Source organism: Phyllobates terribilis, unplaced genomic scaffold (assembly GCF_046119375.1).
Source record: "Phyllobates terribilis strain yellow unplaced genomic scaffold, ASM4611937v1 Scaffold_2__4_contigs__length_985480577, whole genome shotgun sequence".
Lineage (NCBI taxonomy): Eukaryota > Metazoa > Chordata > Amphibia > Anura > Dendrobatidae > Phyllobates > Phyllobates terribilis.
Genome location: NW_027362762.1, coordinates 614,718,591 through 614,730,783, shown reverse-complemented (window position 1 = coordinate 614,730,783; position 12,193 = coordinate 614,718,591). Strand labels below are relative to the sequence as shown.

Sequence of the window (12,193 nt, the reverse complement as noted above, 5' to 3'; positions counted from 1 at the left end):
AAATGAGAAATTACTGATCAACTTTTAACCCTTCTAAGTTACTAATGGGAAAAAAATTACATCTGCATCATTTTTTGAAAATAAAGTAGACCTGTCACACAAAATAGTTAATACATAACATTTCCCACATGTCTACTTTATTTTCAAAAAATGATGCAGATGTAATTTTTTTCCCATTAGGAACTTAGAAGGGTTAAAAGTTGATCAGCAATTTCTCATTTTTCCAACAAAATTTACAAAACCGTTTTTGTTTTTTTTCAGTTTTCAAACGTTGAATTTTTCTGCCCTTTAACCACAGTGTTATGTCACACAAAATAGTTAATACATAACATTTCCCACATAACACTGTGGTTAAAGGGCAGAAAAATTCAACGTTTGAAACCTGTGAAATTTTAAAATTTTTCACCAAATTTCCACAAATAAACGCAAGTCATATCGAAGTTTAAGTTTAACCACTATCATGAAGTAAAATACGTCAAGAAAAAACAATCTAAGAATCACTGGGATCCGTTGAAGCGTTCCAGTGTTATTACTACATAAAGTGACACTGGTCAAAATTGAAAAAATTGGCTTATTCAGGAAGGTGAAAGCAGGCTTTGGGATGAAGGGGTTAATGTGCATACTAGCACATACCAGGCAACAATGCATTTGCTGCACTTTTTTTTAAATATGCAGCAATTTCTCCTCAAATTGTATAGACAAATCCCTACAGCATGTTGTTGAAGGATCCTAACTATCTATCTATATAATTGTCTTATCCTGTCTGTCTGTCTATCCTGGAAATCCCGGGTCGCTGATTGGTCCGGCCGCGGCCAATCAGCGACGCGGCATTTCAGAAAAACATGGCGGCCATTAGCGGCTCATGTGCGGCACGGAGGTCAGCGGCGATGCAGCCGGGAGATGCAGCCGGCTGCTCGCAGCATAAGTCCCCCGACCGCAGGCGCCGCTGACCTACATGCGGCTATCGTCGGAAGATCAGCGGCTACGGCCGCTTATCTCCCGAGGACAAGTGTGACGCCCCTCCCCTCCTTTCCCCTCCTCTCCTCTCTCGATCAGGACCCCGGCGTCATACCCCTCCCCGTGCCTGCGCAGTAGCTCCTGTGTCTTCCGCTGCAGCTCTGTGACGTCTCAGGTCAGAGGGCGCGGTGATGTCTTTACACCGCGCTCTCTCCTGACCGGTCACAGCGCACAGCGTGAACATGCCGGCTACGCTGGAGTCCAGAGAAGCAGTGAGGTGAGTATTGGATTTTTTTTTTGTTTATGTGGCCATAGGGGACCTGCATGGGGCACTATGGGGGGATGGGACATCCTGCATGGGGTATTATATAGGGGGGATGTGACAGCCTGCATGGGGCATTATATGGGGGGAGAGGTGACATCCTGCATGGGGCATTATATGGGGGAGAGGTGACATCCTGCATGGGGTATTATGTGCATGGGGTATTATATAGGGGGGATGTGACATCCTGCATGGGGCACTATAGTGGGATGTGACTTCCTGCATGGGGCATTATATAGGGGGGATGTGACTTCCTGCATGGGGCATTATATAGGGGGGATGTGACATCCTGCATGGGGTATCATATACGGGGGATGTGACATCCTGCATGGGGTATTATATGCATGGGGTATTATATATGGGGGATGTGACTTCCTGCATGGGGCATTATAAAGGAGGGTCGGGAGACATATCCTAGAATACCCGATGCGTTAGAATTGGGCCACCATCTAGTTGCATATAATTTGTGAATACCTGCCTGATAACACACCACCATTAGAATCTTTTATACTCTTGCATGTCATCTCACTAAATCATTATAACATTTTTGAAGAAAAAAAAGTCCAATTCATTTTGGTCCTAAAACATTTTTCATTTATTAATTGATCTAAGGTTGTACACATAAGAAAATACCAAAAGGCCTTTTGAGAAAGGCTGGCATTATTTACAGTGGCTCCTCACACAGCAGGATGCTCATGCTGGAGGCTGCTTGAGGCCACCAATATTTTGTTCAATACAAAGACAAAGAAGGAAATTGATCAACCTTCGTCACACAAACCATTCAAGTATCTTAGTACAAAGGTTAAATATTGGTATCATTCCAGATGAGATGTCACTCTAGTATAATCAGACGAGCAAGCTGCAGAACAGTTCTGCCCCATGGAAATGTTCTCTTACAATAACAGTCATTCAACAGAGAAGTACCCTTTATAAACAAATAAACAGTTGATGATTTCCCATACATATTGGCAAGATGAGAACCTATGGGTCTGCAAAAAGGACCTTTCACCTAATCTGTGTTTTGAGATTTCAGACTAGGAAACAACTTTCTGTAGATGTAGGGTTGGAAGATCTTGCCATACACACAAGTATATTTTAACAAACCAAAGATGTTGGAGCATACGAAAGACTCCAATCTGAGCAGGGTTTAGAAATACAAGTTATCCGGTTGGAAATATGTACTGTTAACATGTTTGTATAGGAAAATATAGTTCATTAATCACAATTAATCAATCCAGTATATAGTGGTTCCACCTTGTTTTCCTGTGGCTCTCATACGTGAAAATATAAATGTCACTAACAGTATGAATCATCTTGCCTATCCTTGACCCTATATGCATTATTTGATCAATAATCTAAATTAAACATGGACAATAACATTAAGTGTATGCACCGATTTATACAGTTTTTAACATTTATTCATAAAAGTACAGTATGTACAGTATGCCATCTCTATTGTAAATGTCATTGTGAGGACGAGGAAAAAGTAGCAGAAGAAAAATGTTAATCCACATTCACTTGTAATGGTTTGTCAAGACCAATAATATTTTACTTCTTCCTAGTTTACATTTTTTTTGCAGATGTACCAAAAATTTCCACTTTTACAATCAGTTAAAACATAAATTGAAATCTACTACGAAAAAAAACAACAACAAACGTTTAAAAACATTGTATGCCCTTTTAATAGATCACCCAACACAAATGCATTCAATGGCTTCTACCTTAAAGGGTTTGTCGAGCCAATGAACATTCATTCCTTTTAAAATGGGTCAGACTGGTTCAAAATAATGAGAGATGATACTCACAATAGCCAATCCCAACCTGGTTGAATTCTGGACCTTAACTGGTCGTAGGAATGTTCTTCATAGTCCTGTCTTGATAGACTGGACATGGCCTAAAATTGATCAAAGTAAGAAATTCTTCAGCCATTTCAGATAGAAAATAGTAAGCTATATTACAACAGAATTAAAAGTTATCCTTGAGTACATCCAAATGGTGCATATTATTTTATTTGTAAATTAATATGCAATATTTGGATGTACTTGAGGATGTCTATCTTTTAATTCTGTAGGAATAAAGTTATTTTTTTAAATCTGGAATGTTGCTGGAAGAATCCTTAATTTAATCTATGTGTTCCACATCGGGCAGGTTTCTTCCATGCCGAGGATTGCAACAGCCATACTCAGAGTGAGCTAGTCTTTAGATTACAAATGACCTAAAATGTCTGTTGGCTAATCACTTGCTGAGGCATTTCTGGTGTGTTGAAACATGACCAATGAAAAGAAACCAGTGGGGTCTATGATGTGTCAGAATAGAACCTGTTTGTAATCAACAATAGTGAGTAGTATTTTCTTTATTTTCAATCCATCTAAGCCCCTTTAAAAAAATTCTTCATTTCAAAAACCCATTTAAATCTGCAGAAGAAATTACTTTTACTTTTTAACCAAAGTATAACATTGAAGTATAAATTGCAACACCAAGAAGGAAAAGTCGTGGAATTATAGAAATCACAGGATCGATAGACATGTTAATGACATGCGAATGATGATATAATGGACACAAAATTTTCAGAACATCTTGACTTATCAAGTATCAAGCCACTCGCAGAAAAACAAGCACTTACACACCTTGGCATGCAATCAATGAAGTCATTATTGGTTGTGTAAGGAATGTTCTGCCACTCTACATGTACTTGGGCAAGAAAATCATCAAGATCCACTGCTGCTAGCTCTAGTTGTAATTGTCAACTAATGATGTGCCAGATATGCTTAATGAGACTGCAGAACATGGTAGCACAGTTTAGCTCATGCAGGCTGCTCACAGTAGGCATAGCAATGTCGTGTTGAGAGAAACCAGCTCCTGGGTCACTTTCACATTCTGTCATGAAGGCCTCTTCATGGTATTGACTACTTGGTTTTCCAGACCAATCTCTGGCTATCATTGCATCCAAGAAAAAAACGTCACTCACCGCTGAAAAGGATAGACCTTTATTCCAGTCTCCATTTCCATTTTGTTCTGCAGCAGGACTTTTGAGATCGGTGACGTGAGGTCCTGATATGATGGTCGTGTGGCTCATAGCCCAATGTCATACAAACATCTTGAGATGGCTTGTGCAGACACTATTTGACATCATAGGCTTCGTTTGTGATGTCTAAGTTTACTTGTAGTACATAATGGATCACTACATGCCATTCTTTTATGAGAACATGTGGGCAAAGGCATGAAGAGGCCTTCACAAGGGAACATCACACACTGGTCCTACTCACAGGATTATGGTGTGGGGTGGCTTATTGTACTGTAGCCAAACCCCTGTAGTCTTCGTTCCAAACACACTAACACCTCTCAGCTACATTCGGATGTAGAATGCCATTTCTCCATAGTGTTTCAGCGTTGTTTATAAAACACAACACTAGGCCGCATGTTGCTCGTGATACTGTGAACAGCCTGCATGGCCTAATGTGCTACCATGACATGCAGCGTCACCGGACTGGTCTACTATCAAGCACATTTGGGATATCATTTTTTGGCAATTGCAAAGGGAGCTGTCAGCAGCAGATCTTGATAATTGCGTGCCCAATAGCATTCAGTATGGTAGAACATTCCTCAGACAACTACTAATAACCTTATTGACAGCATGCCAAGGCGCGTAATTGTGTGTACTTCAGCACATTGTGCTCATACTTTATACTGACTAACATTGAGGGGCTTTGAAAATCATAATTACATTTTTTTTTCATTTGCATATTAACATGTCTATTGATCCTGTGATTTTAATAATTGCAGGACATTTCTTTCTTGATGTTGCAATTTCAATGTTGATGAGTGATATGCTCTTAAATAGAAAAATAGGTAAAACCAGTCTCCTGTAATCATTACAAAAGCAACTGCTGTCAATCAACTCGGCCAGGAGCTGCAGAATGAGGTCTTGTAGCAACTATCATGAGCATCTTTTAACAACTACTTCAACATGCCTCAATACTGCTAGAAATAACAAAAAAATCCAGTTTGTGAAGCTTGTTGAATACTTTTGTAACTTCTTGTTATTTTTAATCATAAGTGGTAATAGATCCAAATAAAAAGGAAAAATACTCACTTGGCCATTGGGTAAAATGTATTTCTAAAGTCCGTTTTTTGATGAGGACTTGCCAAAATGCCAGTGCAAATTGCAAAAAAGTGTCATACGTGTGTCAAATGTGATGGAAATGGGTGTCATTACAATGACACTTTGATTCCCTTATTGTTTGTTTCAGGATCCAGTGCCACATTTGGTGGGGGATGGGTGTTCAGGAGACAGGGCTTCAAACAAAGTGTGATTAAAGCTTATGGTTCTATTCATGTGGCTTCAGCTCATCAGAAATCGACAGCTATAACTGAATCTAGTGACAAACAATAGAGTCCGTTTTATTTTTCTCAATGAAAAACTAACTATAGTGGAGGTACAATATTTTCCAAATATTAGAAAGCCATGGTCGTCAGGTTCATAGTTGAGGATTTTTTCTGCATCACACTTTTTGCTTGACCAACCTTATGACAAATTAATTTATTTCATTTTTTTTAATCTGTCACAAATTAACCTCAATGATTTGAAAAGAAAAAAAATACTTGTTACTGACTTTCAAAAATGTATGTGCCCAATTCATTATTGCCTTTATTTGTCTAGGTTGGTGGTTTTCGTTTGTTTTTCATTTTAACCAAATTATTTTAATTTGTAACATTTTTAAATATTTTATTTCATCAGATTTATCAAAAGCTAAATTTTTTTTGCAGATATGTACTCCAGTCACCCCCACCAGAGTAATTATAGTTGCACCTGGAGTTTTTGCGCAAATTTTGTGCTGTTTTAGCAAAATATATCTATTTTTGTGTTAAAAAGTCACAAAAAAAGCTAAAGACAACATTTAAAAGCATTTTTTATTTTGCACAAAATTCATGAACTACATGTGCCATTTTGAAGAATTTGGAGCAAAAGACATCAATGAAAACCACAACCTCAAAAGGAAAAATCATTTCACAAAATCACAAAAGATGGAATTGGGCCTTTTGTGCCTGGAATGAGTACCAGACTACTGGGTGCTAGATTAAAAGGAACTGAATTTTATACATACTCAAAACCTCTAATGACTGTTTCAAAATCCATAAAGTATAATGTAGTTCATGTTAAGGTACGTTGTACAATAAAAAATTAAGACAACATGGCGTTTTTCATGCTTCTTTCATATTTAATGGAACTTAGCACTTAAGGGTCTTTAGCACCCATCTGACCCTTTTTGGACTTTATTAGTTGTACATATCAGGGCCAATACTTCGTATTGCTTGAAGTTGCCTATATTTTAAATACCTTCTTAAAGGGGTTGTCTAGTCCAAACCGATAAGTTTGCAGTCACTGTGTGACTGCAGAATTATGAATCCCTCTCAGCATACGCACTGTGTGTTATGAGGATTCACCGGCTTCAGACCCAGGAACAGAGGGTATGTATGAGTTACACACACCACTGGGCCAATGGGTGTGACCTCGCTCCATACACTTGTATGGAGTCCCCTTCTAGTGACACAGGCGCTCAGTGGGCGTGATCCCGCTCCATACACTTGTATGGAGTCCCCTTCTAGTGACACAGGCGCTCAGTGGGCGTGATCCCGCTCCATACACTTGTATTGAGTCCCCTTCTAGTGACACAGGCGCTCAGTGGGCGTGATCCCGCTCCATACACTTGTATTGAGTCCCCTTCTAATGACACAGGCGCTCAGTGGGCGTGATCCCGCTCCATACACTTGTATTGAGTCCCCTTCTAATGACACAGGCGCTCAGTGGGCGTGATCCCGCTCCATACACTTGTATTGAGTCCCCTTCTAGTGACACAGGCGCTCAGTGGGCGTGATCCCGCTCCATACACTTGTATTGAGTCCCCTTCTAGTGACACAGGCGCTCAGTGGGCGTGATCCCGCTCCATACACTTGTATTGAGTCCCCTTCTAGTGACACAGGCGCTCAGTGGGCGTGATCCCGCTCCATACACTTGTATTGAGTCCCCTTCTAGTGACACAGGCGCTCAGTGGGCGTGATCCCGCTCCATACACTTGTATTGAGTCCCCTTCTAGTGACACAGGCGCTCAGTGGGCGTGATCCCGCTCCATACACTTGTATTGAGTCCCCTTCTAGTGACACAGGCGCTCAGTGGGCGTGATCCCGCTCCATACACTTGTATTGAGTCCCCTTCTAGTGACACAGGCGCTCAGTGGGCGTGGACTCGCTTTATACAAATGTATGGAGAGAGGCCACGCCCACTGTCAGAGGGTATGTATAACTCATACATACCATTTGGTCTCTGGTCTGAAACTGGCAAGTGCGCGTGCTGGGGGGATTCATAAGTCTGCAGTCACACAGAGTGACTGCAGACTTATCGGTTTGGACTCGACAACCCCTTTAATCAGTGTCAATTTATATAAACATTGTTTTAGGTGTGGAATGGAACTATTTCTGAAGAATTCTTAACACAAGCAGTAGTAAAGGCAGTGAGTGCTCAGCATTTAACTTCCAAACAGCCTGAAGTCAATGCTTGCACAATTTCATAGTGCATAGATATACAGCATCTTGCCAACCTTTCAGACAGAAAAGGGAAGATTTGTTTCAAATACAAATACAGAAAATTAGTTTAATCAAATCCAATTTAGAATGTATAACAAATGGAGGTGAAAGTCCAAACCCACAATGAAACATATATTCTAAAGTTTAGACATATTGCACTGCTAGTGAAAATGTTACTGTTCCACTTTACAGCAAGCACATACATTTAGTAAAAATGTTGAATTCACATGAAGTTCTTATTGATAAAGCAACCCAGAAACAAATATTTGATTGGCATCTTCCTACATATTAGAGCTAAGTGATACAATAAAATGTAAACTTTTTATATTGCCTCTATTCACGCAAACATTTACCATAACATGTTGGAAAGCATACCACTTAAACCAGAGAAAAGCCTACAATGTTCAGAAATGTGAGAGATAGAATAGTGGTGTCGCTGAACATTTCTGCTTTAAGATATTTTTTACTTTGAACTATAAAACATGTTTGTGCCAATCACAGTCGGCAACAAAAATTTACTAGTCTCCTATTTATTTCCTTTGGTAGGTAAATGGATAAAAATCTTTTTGACAGTGAAACTCGACAATATGTAGGGTGACATGATCTATGTAGGAGCACTTCCCAGTACTGTAAGAGTTGTACAGTTCATTGTTTTAGTGTAAAGATTATCATACAGCGCAGCATATAATCAATGTAAGAATCCAGCCTCATTATACAGCAGTGCTCCCCTTTGTACAGTAAACTGATATTCAGCATGTCCAATATTAACATGCAGAAAAATTCTGTATCATTTAATGAGGCCCAGCTTGTCTGAAGATACAATAGTGTGTCCTATTAAGAAACACCACCTCTTATTTCTTTAGAAGAGCCAGTAACTAATTTAATAGCGCAAAAGGCTAGAATCCACATTATTAGGAAACAGTCGATTGTACCGCTCATAAAATGCATATCAATATATCAGATTCAACTCAAAAATACCAATCATACACTACAAAGATAAATACAGGATTATATATAGCAGCTTTAAACTAGTACTGACTAAAAATGTTAGTGTGGTAATGTAGGTGGCACAAAAACCGTGCCAGATAAACTGACTATCTTTATAGTGGGCAAAAACCACAAAAGTCTTCCAGAGTTAAACTCTGTTTGGGAGCAATCAAGTCAACAGGTTGGAAGAGCGGAGATTATATTATATTATAATATATATATATATATATATATATATATATATATATATATATAAAAATATACATATATATATATATATAAATATACATATATATATATACACAAACACTCATATATATATATGCAGATATTTTTTAAGCACAGCTGAAGTGGAAAACCGCTCCCTTTTCCAAACATAAATGCTCACACACAAAGTAATAACAATAGGTGAATGTACTGTCTGATATTTTCTTTGCTCCCAATAGCTCTTCCCAGAAAAATATATAAAAAAATGCTCTTTAAAAAAAAAAAAAAAAAAAAAAATAGGATGGCATAACAACTGGTAACCCAACCATTCACAGGGCACTGTTACAAATAGTGTTTGGCAATTTAGCATACACTTAATGAGTAACCTAATATGATAAAAACAAACACCTAACAATACCTAATGCAGTAGTATGCCGAACTCCTTACATTTAACTGAGTAAATAACAAGTACCATGCATATGTTTAAAGGACTTAAGGCAATGAGCAATTCTTCATGGTATCAACCTCAAGATCAGCCTCAACATGTCTTACCTAATTCAAAGCCTGCCTACTGATTATTAAAATATTTGCGTAAGAAACAATTTTAAACACTGACAAAATGCATTGGTCCAGCATCTAAAATGTCCATTCTAAATATCTATCTTTGCACCCTCACCATCATTATAAAATACCCTATGTTGCTAATCCAGAAAGGTGTTTCTTACTTCACTTCCTGTGACGTTTCGTTTGGGAACAGTCTCAAACGTGATGTCACAGGAGGCTGGGGCTGCATTTACTTCCTGGTCTATTGCCCCTCCAGGAACAGGGCATCATCAGGGGGCAGCGCTGCAATTATTTACTACACTTTCTTGCATCGCTGTCCCCTGAAGATGTCATGGATCCATGGTCTTAGAAGCTGTAAGAGAGCTGAGTGCAGTGCCCGCACTCTGCCTCCATCTCCGCCGCTGCATCTTCTAACTGAAACAAGACATAGTCCAAGGGGGGGAGAAAGAGGCAGCGAAAGTGATATCAGTGCTGTCCCACAGCTTCTAGCATCACCCTCAAACAAATCAGAGAGCGGTGATAGAAGCAGTTATACAAGTGCCGCCCAGTAAAGACAATTCATCTGAGAGAGGTGCTAGAAGCTGTAGGCCAGCGCTGCTGTCATTCACTGCCTCTATCTCCGTCCCCTGTCAGCAGCTTGTTTCAGTTAGAAGATGCGGAGGCGGGGACAGAAGCAGGGTGCGGGCACTGCACTCAACTCACCCACAGCTTTTATTTAAAGAATCAAGGACATCTTCAGAGGGTGGCAATACAAAAAGCTGAAGTAACTGCAGCACTGCCCCCTGATGACATCCTGTTCAAGGAGGGGAGATGGATGCTGCAGGGAAGCGAGTGATGTCCTTTTTGAGACTTTTCTCAAATGAAACGTCACAAGAAGTGAGGTAAACTAGAAAAAACACATTTATGGATTAGCTATCTAGGGAACAGTTTGGGATATTTCATAATAAAGCAAATTAAAAAAGTGGTTAGGCTGTAAAGATAGATATTTAGAAAAGACATTTTAGGTACGGGACCACCCCTTTAACATATAATGCAATTTGTGTACTACAATACATTTCCATTGTGAAAATGTACTTGATCAAGAGTTTAAAAAAAAAAAAAAAAAAAAAAAAAAAAAAAGAGTTAAAAGATAGACAATTGTTTATTAGGCTATTTTACTTAATTAAGGAAGAGACAAACACACAATATATACCTCACATTGCCTTCAACGGTCATGTCCTGAACTCGTACCCTCACCCTAAAAAAGTGCTACATTGTGATCAAGAGTGGTTGCACAGACACCACCTGGTAAAAGAAATAGATATGGGACAGAGAGCAGTCTTAGAACTGCAGAGAATGCGACTTTAGTCGTATCGGAGGAACAACTTCACATAACATTTTTTCCATATTCCTCTATGTTTTTCTTCAATACAGGGAAAGAGAATTATCACTTTTGAACCCATTTGTTAGTTCTGAATCATGATAATGGTAAATCTCCATTTCCTTGGTCGGTTGGGGCTCCACATTTTTCGGCTTTTCTCAGAAGTTCTGTTACCAGAGAAAAACTGAAGAACTGCAAAGGTCTGTCCTTTAATTGCAGTGTGCTGACCAGAACTGCAAGAAGATGAGAAAAAGAATATAAAGCTAGCACACATCACAATGATACATTATTTTTTTTACAGAACATAGTCTAGATGAGACTTTGCTTATAATATAAGCATGTTTTTAATAAACATGTTCTTTGATGCCTAAAACAACATTTATTAAAAGATTATAGCTAAATTACAAGTTATCCTTTTATCCACAAGATAACCCTTTAACATCATGATTTAGGTGAGAATAGAGGTGATCTAATTTTAGCCTTAAAGGGGTTGTCTCACAATAGACCTAAATCACTTATGTTCAAGAAAGCTGATAAACGTCTGATGCCGATCACGAGAATCAAGTCTGGGGTTTGAATAGGGCGGCAGTCAGGGACCCAGACTTATGACCATTCAAACTCTCTGGGACGGATATAGCTATAGGTGATGTATTAGCTAACTTTCAGGCTCAAGAAAGCAGTATACAAAAAATAAGAATGTTGAATTACCTCCTCTAAGATGCCTAATAAATGTATTTGTGGGGAGAGGATTCTAGGAAAGTCAAAATTGGTATGTATAAAAAAAAAAACAGCTCACCAGAATGGGCTAAATTTGGAACAGAACCAAACTAGGTGTAAGAAAATCCCAGGGGCTGCACAACATAAAGACATACACCTGCCTCAGGCACACTGATTCTACACATCCTGTCTCCGGGGTGTAATATACCCGATGTACGAACCTAAGTGCCCCTCGCACTTACAACTGATGACCAAAGTGAGTCCATCACTTCCTCCCAAACACTGTTTGCCAGCTCAGGTAGGTCCTCCCTCCACTTAAAGGGGTTTTCCCACGAACAAAAGTTGATTTTAATCAAAAGATCTTGGAATAATAATAACTTCCACAATTGGATAGGTTTAAAAAAAAATGTTCCTGTGCTGAAACAATCTTATAAATGTGCCCCTATTATGTATTGTGTAATGGCTGTGTCTTACAATGCAGGAACATGGTCTGATCA

The 12,193-nt window shown here is 39.0% G+C and overlaps 1 protein-coding gene across 6 annotated transcripts in view; it reads right to left on the bottom strand.

The window, feature by feature from the left end:
* Window positions 1-2,346: 2,346 nt before the first annotated feature.
* Window positions 2,347-12,193, bottom strand: part of ANKS1A (ankyrin repeat and sterile alpha motif domain containing 1A) — a 260,678-nt gene continuing 250,831 nt past the window's right edge. For all 6 annotated transcript variants that reach the window (XM_073666518.1, XM_073666520.1, XM_073666519.1 and 3 more), the window contains one exon: window positions 2,347-11,212. The gene's annotated coding sequence lies outside the window, so the exon portion shown is untranslated. The remainder of the gene's footprint in view (window positions 11,213-12,193) is intronic.